Source organism: Mandrillus leucophaeus, unplaced genomic scaffold (assembly GCF_000951045.1).
Source record: "Mandrillus leucophaeus isolate KB7577 unplaced genomic scaffold, Mleu.le_1.0 Scaffold1676, whole genome shotgun sequence".
Taxonomy (NCBI): domain Eukaryota; kingdom Metazoa; phylum Chordata; class Mammalia; order Primates; family Cercopithecidae; genus Mandrillus; species Mandrillus leucophaeus.
In genome coordinates, this window is record NW_012101672.1 from 77,140 (window position 1) to 85,500 (window position 8,361).

Below are 8,361 nucleotides of genomic sequence, written 5' to 3' on the forward strand. Positions count from 1 at the left end.
AAGAGCAAGTATTCATATGATACACTATTATTCCAAATAATTCAGACTTAAATTCATCAAAAGCTTTTCCAAAACAAAACAAAAAAAAATTGTCTTTGGACTCTAGCAACTAGAAGCATGTCAGCTTGCTAACGCACAAAACAAACAATACTCTCCGAGGTCCAAGATTATCTTGCAGTGGTACTAGAATTATATTGTGCTTTAATTCAAACTATACCCCCAAAGAACCTCAAACAACATGAAAGCTCCCAAAGTAAAGCATTTTACCCCAAACTAACAAAGTTTGCAGTCTTGACAGATTCATCCAATACATTTAATCATAAATGGCATCTATATATCCTTTTAAAAAATCTTTAGCTCAAAAGCGTTTACAAAGAAAGGAAAATTTAGCTTTTCCATTATTACGCTTCTTTCTCGCCACGTCTTATCAGATAAAAGAAACCTGAAATGGCTTAAAAACCAATAGGGAGGGAAAAGAACCCATCTTTTATTGTCTGCTCACAGAATTATCTTCAACTGCAGGCTACCTCAGGAAGAACAGATATATCACAACCCATCCTCGCTTTTATTTGGGATATTTTAGGTTTCATCATCATATTTATAATAAAAAAGAAGTATGCCATTCTCGATGAAAAGTAGTTTGTAAAACCAGTTTCCCTTATTATCAATCAGCCATTCTGCCTACTTCGCAAGTTTGATGGCATTTTAGAAGTCTAGTGGAGTGTGTGTTTGTTTTATTGTTTTTATTATTTAATATAAGTACTATCTTCCTAACGTACATGTCAGGAGTCAGAAGCCAGGCACAAGGCTTTCGGGAGCTCTCAGCACACGAGTAGCAACAACACTGAAAAGTAAGGGGCCACTCCAGCTATCTGTTCAAGCCTTGAGGCATGGAGTGGCAGCAGCCCGGGGAATGGGCTCCTGAGAAGCCCGCAGTCAGGCTGAGCCTCCTGAGAGCGAGAGCCAAAGCAAGGGGAAAGGGGCGAGCACAGCACTGGGAGAGTCTGTCCGCGAATCAGGAACCAGGCTGCGTGACTGTACGTAGAATTATCAGCATCTATGGCATCTAAGAAGCAAAGCCAGGCCTTAAGCACCCACCCCGCATTCCTGGACGCCAGGGTTGAGACCAAAAAGTGGTGGCTATGAGAAGGAAAACTACCTCGAAGGGAATAGAGAGCCGCGAGCAGATGTGGGAGAGGCGTCAGAAGCTTCTGCAGGCGAAAGCAGCGATTCGCTCGCCTCCCGGGGCCCCGGAGGCCGGAAAGGCGCCCTAGAACCGAGCGAGTGCGGTGCCACTACTCACCCCTACTCTCCTATGGTCCCGGTCGTCGCCCTGCTCGACGCAGCCCCTGCAGGGGGGAGCCCCTCCCCCGCCCGCCGCCGGGGGTGGGCTCGGCGGGCGAGAGAAGGCGGCGGCGCAGGTGTCCAAGAGCCGGGGCCAGAGAGAAGCTGGGTGCAAGGGAGACAGCTTGGTGCCTTGCGCTCCGTGGCGCCGCCAACTTCACCACCATCGACGTGGAGGGACAAAGGGAGGCGATGGGGGGCAGGCGCTCGCCCAGCGGCCCGGACCCTCCTGGGGTACTAGGCCTGAGCCTCTGGAGTGACCGCCGTTCCCAGTCCCCTCAGCAACGCGACCCCCAGGCCTGATTCCCGTCCCTGGGCCCCCCTGGCCACAGAGCAGCGGCGGCTCCCTCTTGGGGCCGCGGTCGCATCTGCATCCTCCTGCTCCTCCTCCTCTGGCGCCGCTGCCTACACACACAGCCCCGGCGCGGTTACCGCCGCGGCGCCCGACCGCCGTTGCCTAGCAACTGTGCGCATGCGCCCCACCCCTGTCGGCGACTGCTGCCACCGCTGGCGCCGCTGTCGGAGCTCAGACCAGCAGGCCTGCGACCTAGAAAGTGCTCAAAACCCCACTTCCTAAGGCCTAGAAGGAGCGACGTGAAGGTAAGGGTGGGTGAGGAGAGGTCCAGGATGCTCTGCAATTCGAGAGGCCCGAGGACTTGGGATACGACAGTCTCTCAGCCCCTCGACAGGCACCTCTGCGGTTAATTAAGAGTGACAGTACCAACAACCTCACTACTTGTCTCGCTGCCTTTTATTTGTCTTTTATTTGCCTTTTATTTTATTTGCCTACTTATTTGTCTTGGCTCCTCCAATTCATCCTTCACAAGGGCTGCCAGGGTAATTTTCTAAATAACTTCTCTGATATGTCACTGGTCTGCATAACTCAGGTGGTTAAGGGTCACCTCCCTTAATAGGGCCTAACAGTTATTTACTACTGCAACAGCATACTCTGGTTTCTTTGCCTTTAGATTTGTCTTTCTGCAATTTGTTCTCATACTTGTACCAGTGATCAAATGAAAAGCTAACCTCACTTCCTTCTGGCTTAGAGAATGGGCTTTGAAATTACAGCCAAATTTGAATTTCTGCTCCACCACCAAGTAGCTCTGTTTCCTTGAGCTAGGATTTTATTTATTTATTTATTTATTTTATTTTGTTTTTATTTTTATTTTTATTTTTATTTATTTATTTATTTATTTTTGAGACAGAGTCTCACCCTGTCGCCCAGGCTGGTGTGCAGTGGCGCCATCTCGGCTAACTGCAACCTCCTCCTCCCGGGTTCAAGTGATTCTCCTGCCTCAGCCTCCCGAGTAGCTGGGACTACGGGTGCAAGCCACCACACCTGGCTAATTTTTGTATTTTTAGTAGAGACAGGGTTTCTCCATGTTGGCCAGGCTGGTCTCAAACTCCTGACCTCAAGTGATCCGCCCACCTCCACCTCCCAAAGAGCTGGGATTACAGGCCCTCCACTAATGTTTCACTGGCACTTATCGTAGGACTTCTTAGAGTTTTTACACATGGCGTAGCTATTTTTACACTTTCTAAAATGTTTAAATATTTTACCAAATAAACATCCAGCAGGGCACATTTTGTAAATATGTTTACACATTGTATTAAGTTTAATACAGAAACTCTAAACCTAATCTCAAAAACATCAAGTAAATAAGTCCCTAGAATATCACACAAGTTTGTACATAGCCATTGCCTACATGTCAATTCTCAGTGTCAATATTTTAAAATTAAGAAGTGTAGTTTTGGAAGAATCACTGGATATTTACATGTTCATTAACTGGAGGGTTTATGCAGATTTCTTACCCAGGTGAACCTTTGGGAAAGATGTCTAATCACTTTATAGATCTAGATGTGTCTCAGAAAAGGTAAAAACTGATCTGTAGCTGGGTGCCTAAGGAGGCGTGGAAGGAGCTAGGGCTAGAAAAATAGAGGCAAGATCTTAGAGGACTTTGAATGTTAAACTAGGAAATCTGTACTTTCTCCTTTATTATAGATAATGAATCTATTGAAAAATAACTCCAATTTTTGCTAAGTGCTTACTCTGAGCCACAGTAAGTTATGTATGTTAAGGGCTTTACATGCACTTTTCCATTTAATCCTCATAACTACTCTATAGGTATTATAATTATCCCCATTTTACTGATAAGGAAACAGATTCAGACAGGTTAAGAATCTCAGCTCAGGCTGGGCACGGTAGCTCACGCCTGTAATCCCAACACTTTGGGAGGCCGAGGTGGGCAGATCACCTGAGGTCAGGAGTTCAAGACTAGCCTGGCCAACATGGCGAAACCCCTCCTCTACTAAAAATAAAAAAATTAGCCAGGCGTGGTGGCACTTGCCTGTAATCCCAGCTACTTGGGTAGCGGAGACAGTAGAATCACTTGAACCTGGGAGGTGGAGGTTGCAGTAAGCCGAGATGGCACCATTGTACTCCATCCTGGGTGACACAATGAGACTCCGTCCCAAAAAGAAAGAGAGAGAGAGAGAGAAAAGAAACACTAGAGGAGAGCTCAAATGGACTGTCACACTAAAATGAAACTTTATACAGATCAGCCAAAAAGTACTGAAGAAAGAGAACAATTGGAAAGGGGAAAAGAGTGAATCACTCTAGAACTAATTAAATAGAAGTATCAGATTGGAGATCATCAACAAGCTGTAACCAATGTGGAGGACCATAACATAGGGAATATATATTACAAGTATAAATGTAGCAATGAGCTTGGATAGAGTTCTCATACAGCTCATACCTTTCCTTCCATATGGAACAGACATGCCTTTCAGGTTCAAAGGAAAACAATTCCGTAGTGTTCAGCCTTTTCTAATGAACATCAGTAACTCACGGGGAAAGACTTTTTACAAAATTTGCTTATATCTTCTAAAGCCTGTATTTTGCCACATAAAACCTACATTCTCTGTTCACTTATTGAACTAATCACATTCTATCACACATTTTTTAACAGTGAATAGAGGAATACATACATAAAATCCTGCTGATCATCTTTAATTCTTCTGTGTTCCTTTCTAGATAGAGGACTGTGTCACTGCTGTACTTAAACTCCTTCAGTATCTTTCCTGGGGTTTCAAGATAAAATCTCATCTCCTTTGCCCACATCAGTGCATCTGCCTTACTACGATAGAAAGGTAAAAACTCCTACAACAAACAGAACTCTCTATGTCAACATGGAAAAAAAAAAAGAAAGCTGATTTATTATTGAGTAAGCACAGCAGAGTACACGCATATAAGTAGCCTTCAAGAGACTGCAAATTCAAAATGAAATTCTACACAACTTATATATTACAACAGATACCAAGTCCACTTGAGAATTGAGGCAGCTATTTGTTTAGTTAATTGAATTCTTCCAACAGAATAATAAAACTTTTCTTACCTCCCCAAAGATACCTCTCATCTTCCTGAAAGACAAATGGTTACACCTTGAGATGGGCTCCTACATTAACTTTGAAGACATGTCTTTACATTTCAAAGAGAAATGTGACCTTGACCTTGGACATATGTGTGCGTAGTCTCTCTGTGGTCTCTGGAGAGATTTATCTACATTCCAAAAGTTAGAGAAAGGATAAAGATTCACTCTGCCTCCCAAGGCGATACATTAAGAGCTAAGGGGGAGAAAATAATCTCTTTCTCCTTATTCACCTGCTTTTCATTTCTTTTTTTTTTTTTTTTTTTTTTTTCCTTATTCACCTTCATTTACCTTTACAATTACAAATCAGTGAGTTCTTCAAAAACAGAACTCTGTGCTGGCACAGTAGATGCACTTAGTAAATCAAGAGTAGATCTTCCTTGAATAAATAAAGTCATAGAAGAAGGTGTCAATAGATGAGTGGGAATTTGCCAAAAGGGGATAAAAAATATCCCATGCAAAGTAAAAAGTATATTCAAAAGCCCAGAAAATTTGAAAGTGCATGACGTATTCAGCAAAAGTAGAAAAGTGTGACTTATGCTTATTTTATCTGTGTTTATGGGCTGGGAAGTGTAAAGTTGTAATGGAGTTGAATATAGAGAAGTAGACTGAGCAAAGATTGTGAAATGCCTTGTATGCCACGCCAAAGTTTGGAAAAGGTCTATATCTGATGGCTAAATATGGTGTTAAAGAAAATTTTTTCATGATACTTGTTAAAGATGGTAAGAAAGACTTAATTCAAGGAGGATTATTGTTATGGAGTTTTACAGTAGAGGAGAGAGATGAGGCTTAACTCTGAGTCCAACAATGGGGGAGTAACATTTATAAGTGGGAATTTATAAACAAGCAGCAGAGTGGAGGCATCAGTTAATGGAAAATTACTAAGAGGAAACATTAATTCTAGGGGTATTCTTGCTAAACCAACTTGATGGAAATCTTGCTAAAGGCAGACCAGGGTAATAAGATATCAGGGGTGGGAGATGAGATATCTAATCAGATATCCAGAATGATCAGATACCAAGGGTAGGGAATTTCCACTAAACTGACTCAGCAGGATTCTTGCTAAAACTGAACTAAGCAAGCCAAGGACAGAGCCCAAGGTCAGAGCTTAGTTGAGAAGAAGGCTCACAAGAGCCTAACTCAAATTTGGTCAAGGAGAGAGTCTTTGTCAGAGGCAAGGTACTATTACTTGCTTAGGAGTCTAGCCGAAATGTTAAACAGTGCTTCAGCCCCAAAGAGCTTATAATCTAATGATGCAGGAAGACAAGTTAATAAATAATTTACATAAATGAAATCAAATTGACAGATGTATTTGTGGGGGAGGGTATGAGATTGGAAATAGACTTTGAGTAAAGTTTCTGAGAAAGCTCCTTGGATGATTTCATCTTGACATATAACATAAAAGGTCAGCTAGACACAGTGGCTCACTCCTGTAATCCCAGCACTTTGGGAGGTCAAGGCAGGTGGATTGCTTGAGCTCGAGACCAGCCTGGGCAACGCAGAGAAACCCAGTCTCTACAAAAAAAAAAAATACAAAAATTAGCTGGGTGTGGTGACATGTGCCTGTAGTCCCAGCTACTCAGCAGGCTGAGGTGGGAGGACGACGTAAGCCCAGGAGACAGAGGTTGCAGTGAACTGCAGTTGCTCCAGTGCACTCCATCCTGGGCAAGACAGCCAGACCCTGACTCAAAAAATAAAAAAAAAAAAAGAGTCTCCAGAATTGAAGTAATTCCCAGAATTTCAGACCCTTGAACCCTTTGTGTCTGTATGCTATAGATCTTCATCTTTTGTTCACTGTTTCTATTCAAGCTCCTCTGAAGAAAATCACTATGACCTTTTAATGCAAATTGATGTTACCACAGATTTAGTTTCTCATCTCCGAACTACTTCGCAATCCTTTTTCACGGTCAGTCCTTCTCCAGTTCCCCTCAGCTATTTCTCCAAACTTTAACCATTCTCTACTATGACAGATGACCTCATCCTTCACTCAGCAAATCTGCCACCCAACTGGTGACTTTATTACCTATGTTCCTTAAAAAAATTGCAGGTAACAGGAATTTTTCTCACCTACAATCTGCATCTGCTCCCATGTTATACCTTTATTCCTCCAGTCTCACATAGACTAAATCTCCTATTTGAGCTCCTGATCTTTGTCTCGTCTAGCACCGTACAGGTCTTACCCACTTTTTCTTTCTATCTCACGTACCTTACAACTCTCCCTCTCAACTACATTATTCTCCTCAGCCTGTAAACATACTCAAGACTCTTCCGTTCTTAAAAGACATACTCTCCTGTGATCCTGGAGCCTCCTTCAGTTTCCTAGAAGTGTCTCCTGTTACCCTATCATGTTTCCTTCTCACCCAGAGAAGGGTTATCTTACATTCACTGCCTCTATTTCTTCACTTCCCATTCACTTTCCAACCACTGTAATAGGGATTTAACCTCTACCTCTCCACTAAAAGCTATTTTGTTAAGAACACCAGTTACTGACAAATTTCCCTATGCAATGGACACTTTTCAGTGTTTGTTATTGGACCTCACTGCTACATATGATAGTATTTATCATTTGGGTCTGCTTGAAAGTTTCGACTCCACTTGATTCCAGACATATACTCTCTGTTCTTTTCCTTCCTCTTTATCTTTTTTATTTATGTAACTTTCATGGACTCTTCTCCTTCAACCTACCCATTAAATGTTAGTTTTCCCCCTCCCATAGTTCCACTTTTGGCCTATTTCTTTTGTTCTACTCTCCATGCTCTATTACCTGCACATGGATGACTTTAAAATATATATTACTAGCTCAGACCGCCGTCCTGAGATCTAGATAAACTGGTCCAACTGTCCAGTCAACATCCTGACTTGGACGCCACCCAAGCAGTTCAAATTCAACCTGTCCATGCTTGAATATATTTTCCCATGCTAATGGGTTATTTGTCTTTTTGGGGGTAGATTCCCCAAAAAATTTCCCCAAAGAGAGGCCTGGCACAGTGACTCATGCCTGTAATCTCAGCACTTTGGGAGGCTGAGGCAGGCGGATCAGGAGTTCAAGACCAGCCTGGCCAACATGGTGAAACCCTGTCTCTACTAAAAATACAAAAATTAGCCAGGCATAGTGGCTCACATCTGTGGTCCCAGCTATTTGGGAGGCTGAGGCATGAGAATCACTTGAACCCAGGAGGCAGAGGTTGCAGTGAGCCAGGATGGCACTACTGCACTCTGTCTCAAAAAAAAAAAAAAAAAAAAAAAAATCCCCAAAGGGAGACCCTGGTATTGTCACATAATGATTTCACCTTCTCACAGAAACAGATGAAATGACTGGATTATGATCATTTTATGTGAGTCAAGCCAAGACTTCTGTACCTTTTCCTGAAAAATAAGCTGCATATATGCACCAAGGAAGAATAAGTTGAATCACTAGAATTGAAACTTCATGAAGACAGGGATTCTTGCCTACTTTGTTCACTGCTGTATCTCTAATGCTTAGAATAGTACCTGCCACATAGTAGGCTCTCAATAAATCTTTGTTGAATAAATGAATGGATGAATTTCTATATCCTCTTCTTTTTTTTTTTTTTTTTTTTTTTTTTTT

At 42.5% G+C, this 8,361-nt stretch overlaps 1 protein-coding gene across 2 annotated transcripts in view; it reads left to right on the forward strand.

The window, feature by feature from the left end:
* Positions 1-1,819: 1,819 nt before the first annotated feature.
* ZC4H2 (zinc finger, C4H2 domain containing) overlaps positions 1,820-8,361 on the forward strand; it is a 122,322-nt gene continuing 115,780 nt past the window's right edge. The window contains exon 1 of one of the 2 annotated variants that reach the window (XM_011976512.1): positions 1,820-1,944. The gene's annotated coding sequence lies outside the window, so the exon portion shown is untranslated. The remainder of the gene's footprint in view (positions 1,945-8,361) is intronic. The other variant, XM_011976511.1, reaches the window with a different exon arrangement.